This window comes from Mauremys reevesii, linkage group 14, assembly GCF_016161935.1.
Source record: "Mauremys reevesii isolate NIE-2019 linkage group 14, ASM1616193v1, whole genome shotgun sequence".
Lineage (NCBI taxonomy): Eukaryota > Metazoa > Chordata > Testudines > Geoemydidae > Mauremys > Mauremys reevesii.
In genome coordinates this window covers 34,535,046-34,551,165 of record NC_052636.1, presented here as the reverse complement: position 1 = coordinate 34,551,165, position 16,120 = coordinate 34,535,046, and the positions used below count along the sequence as shown (strand labels likewise).

The window sequence follows — 16,120 nt, the reverse complement described above, 5'->3', positions numbered from 1 at the left end:
CTGCCTTGGGGACAGTGACAGGGAGAATCCCCAGAGTGACTCCTTTGATTCTGCTCTTCTCTGGCCTTTGGTTCTTAGAATCATAGAACTGGAAGGGTCCTCGAGAGGTCATCTAGGCCAGTCCCCTGCCCTCAAGGCAGGACTCAGTATTATCTAGACAATCTCTGACAGGTGTTTGTCTAGCCTGCTCTTAAATATCCCCAGTGATGGAGATTCCACAACCTCCCTGGGCAATTTATTCCAGTGCTTAACCACTCTGACAGTTAGGAAGTTTTTTTCTTAATCTCCATCCTAAACCGCCCTTGCTGTAATTTAAGCCCATTGCTTCTTGTCCTATCCTCAGAGGTTAAGAAGAACAATTTTTCTCCAGCATCTTTGTAACAACCTTTTCTGTACTTGAAAACTGTGATCGTCCCCTCTGAGTCTTCCCCAGTTTTTTTCAATCTTCCCTCATAGGTCATGTTCTCTAGACCTTTAATCATTTTTGTTGCTCTTCTCTGGACTTTCTCTAATTTGTCCACATCTTTCTTGAAATGTGGCCCCCAGAACTGGACACACTACTCCAGTTGAGACCTAATCAGTGCGGAGTAGAGCAGAAGAATTTCTTCTCGTGTCTTGCTTACAATACTCCTGCTAATACTTCCCAAAATGATACTTGCTTTTTTGCAACACTGTTGACTCCTATTTAGCTTGTGATCCACTAGGACCCCCAGATCCCTTTCCACAGCGCTCCTTCCTAGGCAGTTATTTCCCATTTTGTATGTGTGCAACTGATTGATCCTTCCTAAATGAAGCACTTTGCATTTGTCCTTATTGAATTTCATCCTATTTACTTCAGTCCATTTCTCCAGTTTGTCCAGATGATTTTGAATTTTAATTCTATCCTCCAAAGCACTTGCAATCCCTCCCAGCTTGGTATCGCCCACAAACTTGATAAGTGTAACAGAGAGACTTTGCTGCTGGGAGGATTTCACCATGTGTCAGAGGGTTACACCCTGGTAGGAGGGGGCTAGGCCTGTACTGGGATAAGGTCACTCTGTGCTTCACAGTGTGGCAGAACCTAGAATGTCCATTGCCAGGGAAAATGCTGGGGGGAATCGACATGTAGAAAGGACAGAAGCCCTGGCTGAATTCTCTCACCTTGTCCTTCTCGCCCTGGCAGGGTGCAGAATAACATCCACGTTTTGCCCCAAATCAACCCCTCCTCCCAGCAGGAAGGAAATGGCTGCAGTGGAGCTGGCTCAGGTAAGGGATTCTCAGGGAGCTGGTGGTGGGTTCTGCTTGGAGGGAGAGAAGCAGTAAATGTATAGGATGGTGGGAGCCAGTGATGAGCTGCCAAAATATTAACAACAGGTTCCCTCCTCCTCACCTCACGAGGGGGTCATGCCCCCCTAGGGGTCGTGCTCCATCCAACCCCCCATGCTCCTTGACACCCCCCCGGGGACCCCTGACCCATCCCCCCGTCCCCTGACTACCCCCTGCTGCCCCATCAAACCCCTCCTCGCATTCTTGGTGCCCCTGGAACTCCTGTCCCATCCAACCACCCCTTCTCTCTGTCCCTGACTGCCCCCAGCACCTCATCCAACCCCTACTCCTTCCTGACTGCCCCCCGGGACCCTTGCCCCCATTCAACCCCCTTGTACCCTGCCCTCTGACCGCCCCGATCCCTATCCAGCCCCCCACAACCCACCGAACACCCCCTCCCTGCTCCCTGCCCCCTTACCACACTGCCTGGGGCCAGGACCGGGTCCGCTCTGCCGGGACTGCGACTGGGCCGCAGGACCCGACTCCCCGATCCAGGCTGGAGCCGCTCAGCCGGGACCGCGGCCAGCTCTGCCAGGACCACGACTGGTGTCACAGGACCCGACTCCCCGATCTGGGCTGGAGCCGCTCAGCCGGGACCGGTGCTGCAGGGCCCGAGCTGGGCCAGATCAGAGCCGCTCAGCCGGGACCAGCCCGAGCCAGGGGTGCTTGGCCAGGGCCAGGGGGAGCCGCTCAGGTGGAGCCGGACTGGGCGCGCCGCGCCGTCCCCGGCCCGGCTTACCTGCCTGCTGCTTGTTTCAGGCTTCCCGCAAACATTTGATTCGTGGGAAGCAGGGGAGGGGGAGGAGAAGGAGGGCGGAGCGTTCACAGGAGAGGGGGAGGTGAGCTGGGGCCGGGGGCCGGGTGGACAGCTGCCCGAGCCTTTGTTAAATTTAAAAGCTTTTTTAGAACCGGTTGTCCTGGAACAACCGGTTCTAAAAAGTCTTCTAAATTTAACAACCAGTTCATGCGAACCAGCTGGAGCTCACCACTGGTGGGAGGCAGGAAATATCTTGGGTGGAGAAAGGGAGGGGACAGGATGTGACAAACCTGCTGAGACTTGTGTAATGTAGGGTGTGATGGGTTGTCACCCCGGTGTGCAGTCTGGGGGGCTTCTGGGAACCGCTGTGCCCTCTAACCCTCAAGCTGGGCTGGCCCTTCTCACACTGCTTTGCTGGAGATTCAGCCAGCCTCTCCAGGGCCTGTTATCACCCAACACGACAGCAGGTGGCGCCATGCACCCAACTAAGCTACCTGAGTGCTTTACCTGAGCCACTCAAGGAGAGAGAGACAACAGCTAATTTCCCAGCGATAAGTGTTAGCAAACAGATCAAAGCAGATTACTTAGCAAATAACCAACAACTCAAACCAAGCCTAACATACTAGATGGATAGAATTTGAATTAGCAGTTTCTCACCCTGACTGATGCTACAAGCGGTCCACCAGGTTTCCATACAGAAGGTAGAAATCCCTTTACCCTGGGACCAGCACATCCCCCAGTTCAGTCTTTGTTCCTCAGGTGCTTTCAGGAGTTCTCTTGTGTGGGGAATGAAGCCAAGAGATGATGTCACACCCACCTTATGTAGCTTTTCCATATGGCAGGAACCCTTTGTTCTAAACTCAGTTCCCAGTCCAGTTTGTGGAAAAATACAGGTACCAAAATGAAGTTCATTGTCATGTGGTCTGGTCACATGTCTTTGTTGCTGAACCATCAGCACTGTCCGGCTTCTTCACTGTTGTACCTGAAAGGCTCATTGTGGGTGTTACTCAGAGTAAGCACATTTGAAAGACAGATACAGAGTCAATATCCATAACTTCAGATACAAACATGATCCATGCACACAGGTAGGATAATCATATTCAGCAAATCATAACTTTTCCAGTGACACACATGACTCATCTTGTACAAAATGCCTCATGTCCTAATCATATTATAATCCTGCCACTATGCTGAATATGGGCTGTAGTGTCAGATAGCTCCTAATGTCAAGGCACAGGTGTTGGGAATGGAACTTGCCCTCTTTGTGGAACAGGAAATAACCCCCCAGCCAGGGCTGGGAAAACTTCCCAGACTCCCAGTGCTGGAGCCTGAACCTACTGACACTTCATTAGTTACCCCCACCCCCAATCTTTGTGGCAACTGCAAACGTTATCGGTGATGATTTTATATTCTCTTCCAGGTCATGGATAAGAACGTTAAATAGCACAGGGCCAAGATCCAATCTTACGGGAACCCCCTAGAAAGAAATCCACTCAACCATGGTTCCCTATTTAAAATCCCAGTTTTTAATCTATTTAATGTATGCCGTGTGTATTTTGTACCTTTCTAGTCAAAATATTGTGCTGAAGCAACTCATATGCCTACGTATATTACATCAGTACTATTAGCTGCAACCAAACCTTTTATCTCATCCAGTAAGGATATACAGTTAGTTTGATAGGATCTATTGTGTCTACACCTTTTTAATGGGTACTAATTATATTACCCTCCTTTCTTTATTAATGAAATCCAGTATCGGCTGCTCCATTCTCTTGCCCAGTATCGATGTCAGACTGACACACTTGTCATTAGCTGCGTCATCTCTTTGATAGTTTTTAAATATTGGCACAGCATTAGCTTTATTCCAGTCTTCTGGAATTTCCCAAGTGTTCCAAGTCCTAATTAAAGTCAACATTAACAGTCCACCACACTCCTCCAGCAGGTCTTTCAGAACTCTAGTTCTCTGGACCCACTGATTTAAACACATCTAACTTTAATAGCTGCTGTTTAACATCCTCATGAGTTACTTCTGGAATGGAAAGACTGTCAGCGTCAACATCTTATGATATGAGTTACATCATCTGTTTTTCTCCAAATCCAGGAGAGAAATATTTATTGAACACTTTTACCTCTTCTGCATGTTTGTTGATTATTCTGCCATTTCCATCTAGTAATGTAGCACTACCATTGTTAGGATTAATTTTGTACTTTTAAAAACTTCCTTCTTATTTTCATTGGTTGATCATTGATTTCTGTTAGCTTCCCTTGCCAACTTTCTACAATTCTGACCTTCTAACTTAGATTCTTTACTATTGACTTCCCTTTTCTTCCATATATTTTATTTGGAGAGTGTTGGGATTCCTACCAGGGAGCCACCAGCAGGGTCCAGAGACAGCCCCATCTCCTATATTAAGCTCTGGCTAGTAGGTATATGATAAATGTGATGACCCTGCCTCCGTCTGTCAGCTGGGAGACACAAAGGTTCTCTCTTTCTACCCTCTGATGCCACCTGGCTGTTCTAGGCAAGGTGAGGTGGGACTCTGTTAACATGTGCCTCCCGGAGCTTCCATTTACCTGGTGCTACTGTTCTGTGAGTAGTGGGGTTGTGAGTGGGGCAGCAGGTACTGAGTGTTGGACTCTTGCTCTTTCAGGGGCCAGTGACCTTCGAGGAGGTGGCTGTGTATTTCACCAAGGAGGAATGGGCTCTGCTGGACCCCACTCAGAGAGCCCTCTACAGGGATGTCATGCAGGAGAACTATGAGACGGTGACCTCACTGGGTAAAGAGTCCTGTCCCCTGGGTTATTAGAAGCTGTGGGGTCTCTAAAGAACCTGAGCAGTAATAACTTTATACCTTTATTCATCATCCAAGTTTTGACAAGTTTCTTTGTCCCCCGTTTTTTTCCTTGTCTCCCATAGACTAGCAGGCAGCAGGGAGGGATAAGGTAATGAGAGACGAGAAGGGAACACAAGAAGCTCCCAAGGTGCCGGGAGGTGGTGCCAGCTGCCAGTAATGGGAAGAAGGAGAGGGGAGTGTGGAGGAAGGGCACCCAGGAAGTGGGCTGGGTGGATCAGTGGGAGGGAGGAGAGGTTTGGGGATCTAGAGCTGTGGGGGATCCCAGACCTTTAACCCTGAATCCGTACCCAAACCTCAGGTAAATCCCAGACTTCAGCATAACCACTCTCACAAAGCCTCAACTTAATATAAGGCCCTGAACTGTAGCAAGCTTAGGCCACGTTTACTAAATCGTATCACTAAATTGACCACGGCTAGATCAATCTCAGTGTGTCAATCCCGGCTGTAGTGTCGACCTGCCCTTAATAACCCATTTATCTATGTTCACCTCCTTGCCCCTCCATGCATGGTCCAAGCTAATAAGCAATACTCTGATTATGACATCTTACCTCTAGCGAGTATGAAATTGCCCACAAGACGTGAGACTGGGTCATAGATTGTAAAATCAGGTCGGGGTCAAGAAGAGTGAGAGTTTGGAGAGAGTCTTGTCCCCCCTCTCCCCATCTGCAGCAGCCACAAGCTGTCTTCCCTCCAGGCTCCTTGGATCTATGAGCCTGTCCCTCCTGAGGTTGCGTGGCCCAGTTCTTGTTTCTGACCTTCTCCTTTTCCAGAAGAATTAGAGGCTGTTGCTCCTGAATGTTAGTGTGTAATTCCCCAGCCTTCTCCTCCCACTGGGGGAGTTTAATTCTCCCTCCCATTACCCCTGAGTCACTAGATTTCCTAATTCCCCAAAATGTGCTTTTGCGATGTCACAGTTCTGGGGTAGCGAAGCCTTTGACCTGCCTCCATGGTCTGCTCACGGAATGGCCCCTCAGGTATCAGGCCTGTAGCCAGCCCCTCTCTATGGGCAGGGACCCACATGCCTCTCCTTTTTGACCATTGTGTGAAGATTGCAGCTTGTCCTCCACTGTGTTTGCTGGACTAATGTCCAGTTCCTGTGCTTTGCTTTCTCTCCAGGGGCTGTGAGCAGTGTGTGTGTGAAAGAGATAGTGGGGTCTATCCATTCCCCCATTCTATGTCTGTCTTGTGTATTTAGATTGTAAATTCTTCAGGGCATGGGCCAGCTACTATTCTGTGTTTGTACTTTGCCTAGCACAATGGGGACCCACTGTTTGTTGCTCCTTAGCACTAAGGTAATGAATATGATTTATAATCATAATAACTCTCCTGCCACTTTGAGCCAAGGAAGCTGGCCTTGGGATGTTACTGCTTAAAAATGAGCTGGGGGTTAAAACCATGGACTATTCTTTGTGCCAAGTATCCCACAAATTCCACTGACCTCCCTTGTTTTCTTTGCCTGCAGTAGGGTTTCCAGTTTCCAAACCTGATGTGATGTCGCAGCTGGAACGAGGAAGAGCCGTGGGTCCCAGACCTCCAGGGCTCTGAGAAAGAAGTGCTTCCAAGAGCTGCCTTCGCAGGTGAGGACTTGGTTAAACCAACTCAACAACTGTGTGGGAATGCAGGAAACATTCGGGATGCCCTACAAAGACCCTGTGAGCTCGCCAAGTTCAGGATTGTTCCTGCAGATGTGGAATCATTATGGCAAATGTCACTCATGGCTTCCCTCCTATTCTGACTGACAACTGGCAGCAGGTCCCTCCCCGATCTCTCTTTCCCCTGAGTGTTCTCATGAGATGCAGACCAAAACTGATCCCTTCCTCTCTCCTCTGGGGAAGGGTTTGGGAAAATCAGCTCCTAATAGGTTTGATCTCTCCCACATATTTTGGATTGTTCATCCCTTTTCCATTCCTCTCTCTGAGATTTTCTTTCTTTCTGGTGCAGGTAGTGATCTGTGTCTGGATTCTCTCTGTCTCCCATCAGGTGATGGGATGGTGAATCAGAATGAGGAGGAGAAACCCCATCAGGAAGATGCTGAGCAAGGAGAACCACATGGAACTTTATCAGGAAGATCCAAAGGGAATGTTTCCGGGAGTTATGCACTCCCAGAAAAAACAAAAGCCTGTGAGACTCAGGGGAGGCCAGAGGAAACTTGAGTAGCCTCTCAGACATTATAACAAGCGACAGAATCAACTTGGAAGAGACACGCTACACATGCCATGAGTGTGGGAAAAGCTTCAATCGGAGCTCTGCCCTTATCAGACATCAGACAATCCACACAGGTGAGAAACCTTATGAATGCTCTGAGTGTGGAAATGCTTCATTGATAGTTCAGCCCTCATCTCACATCAGCGAATCCACACAGGAGCGCCCCACACATGCGCTGAGTGCGGGAAAAGCTTTAGTCAGAGCTCAGACCTTATCACACATCAGAGAATCCACACAGGAGAGACGCCCTACATGTGCTCTGAGTGTGGGAAAAGCTTTAGTCAGAGCTCTACCCTGAACACACATCGTAGAATCCACACAGGAGAGAAGCCCTACAAATGCTCTGAGTGTGGGAAAAGCTTCAGTGGGACCTCACACCTTTTCAGACATAGGAAAATCCACATGGGTGAGAAACCTTATGAATGCGCTGAGTGTGGGAAAAGGTTTAGTCAGAGCTCAGACCTTATCACACATTGGAGAATCCACGCAGGAGAGACGCCCTACACATGCGCTGAGTGTGGGAAAAGCTTTAGTCAGAGCTCTACCCTGAACACACATCGTAGAATCCACACAGGAGAGAAGCCCTACACGTGCACTGAGTGTGGGAAAAGCTTCAAACAGCTCTCTGCCCTTATCACACATCAGAGAATCCACGGAGAGAACCCCTACACACGCGCTGAGTGTGGGAAAAGCTTTAGTCAGCGCTCTGCCCTTATCACGCATCAGAGAATCCACACAGGAGAGAAGCCCTACACGTGCACTGAGTGTGGGAAAAGTTTCAATCGGAACTCTCACCTTATCACACATCGTAGAATCCACACAGGAGAGAATCCCTACATATGCTCTGAGTGTGGGAAAAGCTTCAATCAGAACTCTCACCTTATCACACATCGTAGAATCCACACAGGAGAGAAGCCCTACATATGCTCTGAGTGTGGGAAAAGCTTTAGTCAGAACTCAGACCTTATCACACATCGTAGAATCCACACAGGAGAGAAGCCCTACACATGCTCTGAGTGTGGGAAAAGCTTCAATCAGCGCTCTGCCCTTATCACACATCAGAGAATCCACGCAGGAGAGAAGCCCTACACATGCTCTGAGTGTAGGAAAAGCTTCAATCAGCGCTCTGCCCTTATCACACATCAGAGAATCCACGCAGGAGAGAAGCCCTACACATGCGCTGAGTGTGGGAAAAGCTTTCGTCAGTGCTCTGCCCTTATCACACATCAGAGAATCCACACAGGAGAGAAGCCCTACGTGCACTGAGTGTGGGAAAAGCTTCAATGTGACCTCATACCTTATCAGACATAGGAAAATCCACATGGGTGAGAAACCTTATGAATGCGTTGAGTGTGGGAAAAGCTTTAGTCAGATCTCTACCCTGAACACACATCGGAGAATCCACACAGGAGAGAAGCCCTACACATGCGCTGAGTGTGGGAAAAGCTTTAGTCAGCGGTCTGTCCTCATCACACATCAGAGAATCCACACAGGAGAGAAGCCCTACACGTGCACTGAGTGTGGGAAAAGTTTCAATCGGAGCTCTCACCTTATCACACATCGTAGAATCCACACAGGAGAGAAGCCCTACATATGCTCTGAGTGTGGGAAAAGCTTTCGTCAGTGCTCTGCCCTTATCACACATCAGAGAATCCACACAGGAGAGAAGCCCTACATATGCGCTGAGTGTGGGAAAAGCTTCAATCAGAGCTCAAACCTTATCGAACATAGGAAAATCCACATGGGTGAGTAATCTTATGGATGCTCTGAGTGTGGGAAATGTTTCTTTAATCATTCAGGCCTCATCTTACATCAGAGAATCCACACAGGGGAGAAGTCCTACACATGCTCTGAGTGCGGGAAAAGCTTCAAGCACAGCTTAAACATTGTCTCACATAGGAGAATCACACTCCGAGTGCAGGAAAAGCTACAATCAGCGCTCAAGCCTCATTAGACATCAGAAAAGCCACATGAGAGAGAACTGTAATAAATCCCTTCACTAGGGTTGGCCAAAAATTTTTTTAAAAAAAATCACATTTGCTCATTCCCACATAGTGATTTTTGTACCATCTTCACTGTGGTCTCTCAGCTCCACCAGATCAGTTGCCTGCTTCTGCCTTTTGCACCTCATCCTTCTTCGGGGTCAGTCCTGTGATCTTTTCTATCAACTCCTTTCCTTTTGAGTCACAGGAGTGTGTTCCCTCTGGCCAGAAATGTTCATCACCTCCAGGTGGGGGGAGAGAGGTTTGATCCCAACAAGCTACACTGAGGCAAAAACTACCCGTGCCTGACATCCACTAGGACTGTACATGTCGTTGGCTGCTCAAGTTAGTGATCTTAATGTAAAAAATTGTAGTGCAGGTGCAGCCCAGGTGCAGTGGTTGGCATTAGCTTTCCCCTTGACCTGACCTAAACCCCATCACTTTACCTAGTCTAAACAAACCCTGAGCATCACGGTTATACTGTTCCCCCATTTCACAGCAATTGTTAGTCATCGAGTTCTCCCTTGGGGAACAAATTGTTTCATTCCCAGTTGTTCTGATGTTGCTGCAGGTTGTGCTGGAGAGCAGATATTTTCATCATCATTTTTCGCACTTAAAATATATTGAACTATAACAAAGAGCAGGAACAGGGCAGGGATAGGGGAAAAAAGGTCATTTCACCCGTTGCAACAACAGACGTAGTTAGGGTAAGTCAGAGGGATTCCCTTATTCCCTATCACCATCCTCCTTCAATCCGTGCTAGAACCTAAGAATCCTTTTCCTTTCCCCCGTTGTGGGATGGGAGACTTCCAAAAGTGCTCCCTGTGCTATAGCACATGGCTAAGCTCAGAGAATAAACCCCAAATAGCCCCTGAGCTTTGCTTTTTGAATTCTGTGTTTCCGATTACTTCAAGCCTGGGCATTGTGATTATTTACCAGTTTCTCTATCACTGTTTCTACCACTGTTTCTGTAACATTTTTTGTTTTTTTATGGGACAGGGTTGTTATTCCTTTGCCTAACCCCAACCTGGAGGGGCAGGGTGTCTGTTTTCTCTGGCCCCTCCCCACAGACAAATCTGACGGGGTTGAACCTGCCAGGAGCAAACAAAATGCCCCACTGGTCACACACACACTCACAGCAGATATACACACACAAGACAGAGAAGAAACTGAATTATTTGAGCTATCAACATTTCCACTTTCCCACAGCATGTTAGTTCTGAAGGTTGTTTTAATTTGTTTATTTTCTTGGAATCAGAACTGGGGAAAGAGACACTGGAGTCAATGGATTTACAGCAGGAAGGGATAAGTCTCATGATTCGTCACTAACCAAAGGCTTTGTGAACAGAGGGATAATGTTACTGAATGGTCTGGCTAACCCTGCAGTTAGAAACAGTCAGCTCTGTGTGTGGTAAATTTACAGAGGCTTTGCTGCTGATCATGAAATCCCAGCTGTTTAAAGGTAATGTGCTTCTATTTCAGTGCCTCTGGAAGTACAGAAAACAATGATCTGTGTTAAAGAAAAGTTGCCGTTTCTCAGAGCCCCAATTTCTATTGTGTGTGTACAGGAAGGTTTGAATGTGTAGCAGGTAGTTTGGTCAAGCTTAGCTATTTTATGTGTGTAACAGGCTCCTGCCCACCTCCAGCAGAGGTTCAATCACATACGATAGCAACTTACCGAATGTCACACACATTAGTCCATCCCTCCCCATATTCAGTCTCTGACCGGAATGTTCGAATGAGGCAGAGAACTGGGAAAATATCAGTAGGAATACATTAAAAGTGGGATTAATCAGAGCTGGGCTGCAGACAGAGCCTGTTCTAGAGCTGGTGCAGTGACAGGGACACACTCCCGCTAGTGCTGGCTCTGAAATAACAGCAGAAGCAGATCGAAGAGAATGAGCTCATGGGTAGCTGCCCTGTCAGTGCATCTCTCACCTGGCAGGTGTTACACGAAACACAGCACTTCCCCCCACTGCCACCACTTCATTATACTGTCCATGGGGCTGTTTGTCCTGCAGGACTTTGATCTCTCCGGGTGGTCCATGGTGATTCATAACAGAGCCATTAGGTGAGCAGGAGTCATCCCAATGGAAATCTCTCCACTTCTTTCTCAGTGTTACCTTCTTAGCCCTGGCTTTGGAGATGACATTAGCCTTATCCTGTCTTGATTTTAGGTAGGATTTTGATCACCTTCTGGGGCTTGGCAGCTTAGAACTTTTGAGGGCTTTTCTCTGCCTTTTTGGTCCCCGCTGCAGTCAGTACATTCTAGACATGGGCATGGTGACCTCCCTGGGGATCTTGACAGCTTTAGCCAGCTTCTTGGTGGCTATTTTCCTGCTCACAGCCACTGTCTTCTTCGCATGCCTTGTCCTGGGGGCCCAGCTGCTGGTTGAATGAGAAGGAGCCAAAGTGCTGGTGACTTTAGCCCGCACCAAGTGGCCTTTGCTCGTCAGACTCCTGAGCCCCAACTGGATGTGGTTCTTGTTCTTCTGCACAGCACAGCCCTGGAGAAGAGGGATCTGCAAATGTACATTCATATGATCCCTTTGTTTAATTGACGAAAACATAAACTAGACACTTAGAGGCTTGGAACTGATTTCAGCTGATGGACAGGTTTGCTAGGTTTTTATGCATTTGGACAGTGAAATGTTGAGTGTTTACATTCATTTCAAGCATCCCCGTATTGTGGAGCTCCTGAACATAATGGAGAATGGAAATGAAAATGTTTTTCCTTTTTTTAAAAATAAAAGAATAAGGAGGCTTATTAGAGAGCACTTGGATTTGAACCAAGGACCACTTGATCTACAGTCAAACACTCTACCACTGAGCTATACCCCCTGAGAGCAGATGCTTTCCCCATTGTAGCTGAAGCACATCAGTGATTCCAATAGCAGGGGCTATTGGAATCTCTGGGGCACAGAGATTTTTCAGGGAGTTGGTGGCTCCTTTCTTTCCTCACCCTGGAGTAAACTCAGCTTCTTATTCCATGGTACATGTTTTATGGAATAACAACAGCAGCTTGAACAAAGAGGAGAGTGAATATCTCACTCTCAGGACTGAAGGTGGCCACGTCCCCTCTGTCTGACCATTGCCATTGCAGGAGAGAAGGTTTCAATGGAGTTGAATGCCCTGACTCAGACTAGAGACACAGAAAGGTTTTGCTGTTCGTTGAACAGCAAAGGAAATTGTGTCTATGTGAAACTGAGGAGGGACATGAAACGCCCACAGGGTGGCGCAATGCCCTAAGCTAAGGCAGGAGGGTGAAGGAATGAGGCTGAGGAATGACTGAAGTGGACTCACCTGGGATTGAAATGACATTTGTTTGTGTCGGGCAGTGAGAAATGTGACATTAACTCAGATGCAGGGTTGAGGCTTCTTTAGCTCCTTGTAGAACGTGAACTTGATTTCCCAGAAGGGAGAAAGGGAAAGTCTGGGGCGGCCTTGAGTCCCTGGCTGGAGCAGTGTGAAAAAGGCTCCAGAGATGCAGCTGGCAATTACAGGCCACTAAGGCTAACGTCAGTACCAGGCACATTGGGTGGAATTGTAGAGCCCAATGATTAGACCCATCAGTGAAGGGAATTTGCTGGGTGTAGCGGGTGGTTCCCTGCTCCTGCCCTGCGGGGCTTGAAGCGCCCAGGAGAGGGCTGGGGCTGGGGCAAGAAGCCTGGGCTGATTGGGGGAAGCAGGCTCAGCTGTGGCCATGCCCCAGTCAGGCCCAGCTGGCCCCTAGAAGAGGCTGTGAGCCAGGAGCCCATTCAGTCTCCCTCTGCTTGTAGTGAGAGAAGGGCCTGGCTGCAGGGACCTAAGCAAGACACCTAGAGTGGGAGCAGGGCTGGGGAAGGGCCAGAGGAGCTGGGAGCTCTGGCCTGGAAAGCCCCAGGCTGCAGGCCTGACTATAGGCTGAATAGGTGCAGCGCTGCAATGGGGCAGCCCAGGGGGAAGCAGAGGCGGCAGGTCCAAACCCCTTTGCCTGTGGTGAGTGGCTCATACTGCAGTCTGCCCCAGTGAATGGGGGCTGGATGGAGACTGGGCAGTAGCCAAGACTGAGGTGAAGTGGGGATAGTGGGTGGGGTTCCCCTGGGAGGAGACTCAGAACTTTGGGGTACTGCCAGGGGTATTACCAGGGTAAAGGGGCACCGGGGTGTCCTGGGAGGACAGAGAGCCAGCTGCAGTAAGGCAGATCACCGGCCTGCAGAGGGTGCTCTGATGGCTGGAGAGCTAATTCCCAAGATGACCAGCAGGAGGCGCTGCCGGGTGAGTCTGCCCCCGCTTACATTGGGGAAGAATGAACATGGTTTTTGTAAAGGAAAATCATGCCTCACGAATCTACTATAATTCTTTGTGGGAGTCAACAAGCATGTGGATGAAGGTGATCCCGTGGATATAGTATACTTAGATTTTCAGAAAACCTTTGACAAGGTCTCTCCCCAAAGGCTCTGAAGCAAAATGGGATAAGATGGAAGGTCCTCTCTGGGTTAGGTAACTGGTTCAAAGGCAAGAAAGAAAGGGTCTGATTTTCAGAATGGAGAGAGGTAAATAGTGGTGTCCCCCTGGGGTCTGTACTGGGACCAGCACTGCTCAACATACTCCTGAGTCATCTGGAAAAAGGGGTAAACAGTGAGGTGGAAACATTTGCAGATGATACAAACCAACTCAAGTTAGTTACGTCCAAAAGAGAATGCAGAATGTGACAAAGGGATCTCACCGAATGGAGTGACTGGGCAGCGAAAAGGCAGATTAAATTCAATGTGGATCAATGCAAAGTAATGCACATGGGAAAACATGATCCCAATTCTACATCTAAACTGATGGGGTCTAAATTAGCTCTTACAACTTAATAAAGAGATCTTGGTGTCACTGTGGATACTTCTCTGAAAACATCTACTCAATGTGCAAAAATGTGCAGTCAAAAAAGCCAACAAAATGTTGGGAAGTCCTTAGGAAAGGGATGGCTAGCGAGACAGAAATATCATATTGCCTGTGTATAAATCTGTGGTATGCCCACATCTTGAATACTGGAGCTGGTCCCCATCTCAAAAGATATATCGGTATTGGGAAAGGTACGGAAAAGGGCAACCAAAATGATTAGGGTATGGAACAGCTTCCATGTGAGGTGAGATTAATAAGACTGAGGGGAGTTTTCAGCTTGGAAAAAAGATAACTAAGTGGGGGCTAGGATAGAGGTCTATAAAATGATGACGGGTTTGGAGAAAGTAAATAAGGACGTATGAGAGGGGTAGCCGTGTTAGTCTGGATCTGTAAGGAAGTGCTATTTACTCCTCATAACACAAGAACTGGGGTCACCCGATGAAAGGAATAGACAGCAGGTTTAAAACAAACCAAAGGAAGTATTTCTTCACCCAACACCCAGTCAACCTGGGGAAACTTTGCCAGAGGATGCTGTGAGGGCCAAGACTATAACAGGGTCCATCAAAGAACTAGATAAGTTGATGGCAGACGGGTCCATCATTGGCTATTAGCCAGGATGGGCAGGGATACAAAACCATTCTCTTGAAGTGTCCCCAGCCTCTGTTTGCTGGAAGCTGGGAATGAGCGACAGGGGTGGATCGCTTGATGATTCCCTGTTCTGTCGGTTCCCTCGTTGGCACCTTGCATTGGCCACTGTGGGAGGATAGGATTCTGGGCTGGCTGGACCATTGGTCTGATCCAGTATGGCTGTTCTTATGACCAATAGAGGGCAGTCCCCACCAGCAATATTTATATTTGGTGCACTGAAATGGCCAACTTTCCAAAGCTGACCCAAAGGTTTAGTAAAAGTGTTTTGGAGAAAAACACTAAACAGAACAATGCGAATGAAAACTGGGAGCTATTGTTTGAGGAGCTTGTTAGATGGGGCATAAGCCACGTTGCCTAATTAGCTGAGCTTGCAATGGCCTTCCACTCAACTCCCTGACATTTCTCCGTCTGCAAATGTGGTACCCATTTTAAAACCTAGATCCAATCAATTACAACATATCCGGAAGATTCTAGGCATCAATGATCTGATCATTGGGTTGATGGCGGTAAACAAGAGCTTCCCAGAGCCACCCTCATCCTCTCTCCCCTTTCTGCTCCTGCATCCTCTGCAAACTTTCGAAGACAGATGCCTTGTGATGGCCTTTGCTCGTGGGGATGTTGCCTCTTGGTCAGGGCTTCAGCCCTTTTAGGGGGAAGGATGCAGCAGATGGCGTGTGGGATGGGGGGGGAGCCCAGGGCCTCCCATGGGCTCTGACCCAGGCCACTCTGAGGGCAACACTTCTTACCACCCCACTATTGTCCTAAGTTCACAGTTTATCACAGGAAGCTCTGAAGGGTGTCAGCTCACTGGTACCTCTTCTCAGCCGGGTGTGGCATGGCAGCTCTCTCCTTGGGGTGGCAGCTGCCTCTGTTATTCTGACAGATCCAGGTTGGTAACGCAGTGGTGGGCGGGATTGAACCGGGGACCTCTGGAGCTTAGTGTGTGGGCCTCTACAGCATGAACTAAAAGCCACCCGGCTGTTAGCGAGGGCTGTATAGAAGACATGTTTTATTGCTCCCTCTAAGTGATCTTGGTGCCACTAACTGGGACACCCCCTGGAGGTGTATGGGTTACGTACTTCCCTAGCTGAGGAAGCGCATCCTGAGCTTCGGAGAGTTCCCAGCTGTAACCCCGGACGACCTCTGTAACATTGCGACCACTGGCAGGACACTATTGAGAGTATCAATTCAGGACAAATTGCTTGGAGCAGGGCAGTCAGAGCCTGAGGCTGGGTGTCCTTTACTATTAAAGCACGTCACAGCAGCCATTCAGAGAGGACTTTGGTTTCACCCCACTGGCCAATCAGACGTCATACAAGCAATTCCCTCAGCTATTCCAGTTCCCTTCTATCACCACCAGCCCCGCTCCTTATGGGGATGAATGGTTATGAAAACCAATACCCCAGTAAAAGAAAAAATATTCTCAAAGGACTCCAAAGGACCAAGCCCCAGATGCAGGTCAATAGACGAGTCAGATCTTACCCACAAATCACGCT

The 16,120-nt window shown here is 48.5% G+C and overlaps 1 protein-coding gene, 1 long non-coding RNA gene and 1 other non-coding gene across 4 annotated transcripts in view; 1 reads left to right on the top strand and 2 right to left on the bottom strand.

Annotated features, from left to right (window-relative positions):
- Nucleotides 1-16,120, bottom strand: part of LOC120381724 (zinc finger protein 850-like) — a gene marked incomplete at its 5' end in the record, with an annotated part of 179,523 nt that overhangs the window by 46,215 nt on the left and 117,188 nt on the right. The gene's annotated exons all lie outside the window — the stretch shown is intronic.
- LOC120381726 overlaps nucleotides 1-16,120 on the top strand; it is a 34,685-nt gene that overhangs the window by 11,804 nt on the left and 6,761 nt on the right. Inside the window, exons 2-3 of one of the 2 annotated variants that reach the window (XR_005588143.1) lie at nucleotides 1,163-1,245; nucleotides 4,714-4,743. This is a non-coding gene — a long non-coding RNA (uncharacterized LOC120381726). Of the gene's footprint in view, nucleotides 1-1,162; nucleotides 1,246-4,713; nucleotides 4,744-16,120 lie in introns of those variants that run through there. The other variant, XR_005588142.1, reaches the window with a different exon arrangement.
- TRNAY-GUA lies at nucleotides 11,874-11,945 on the bottom strand. The gene has a single exon. It is a non-coding gene; the product is annotated as a tRNA-Tyr (tRNA).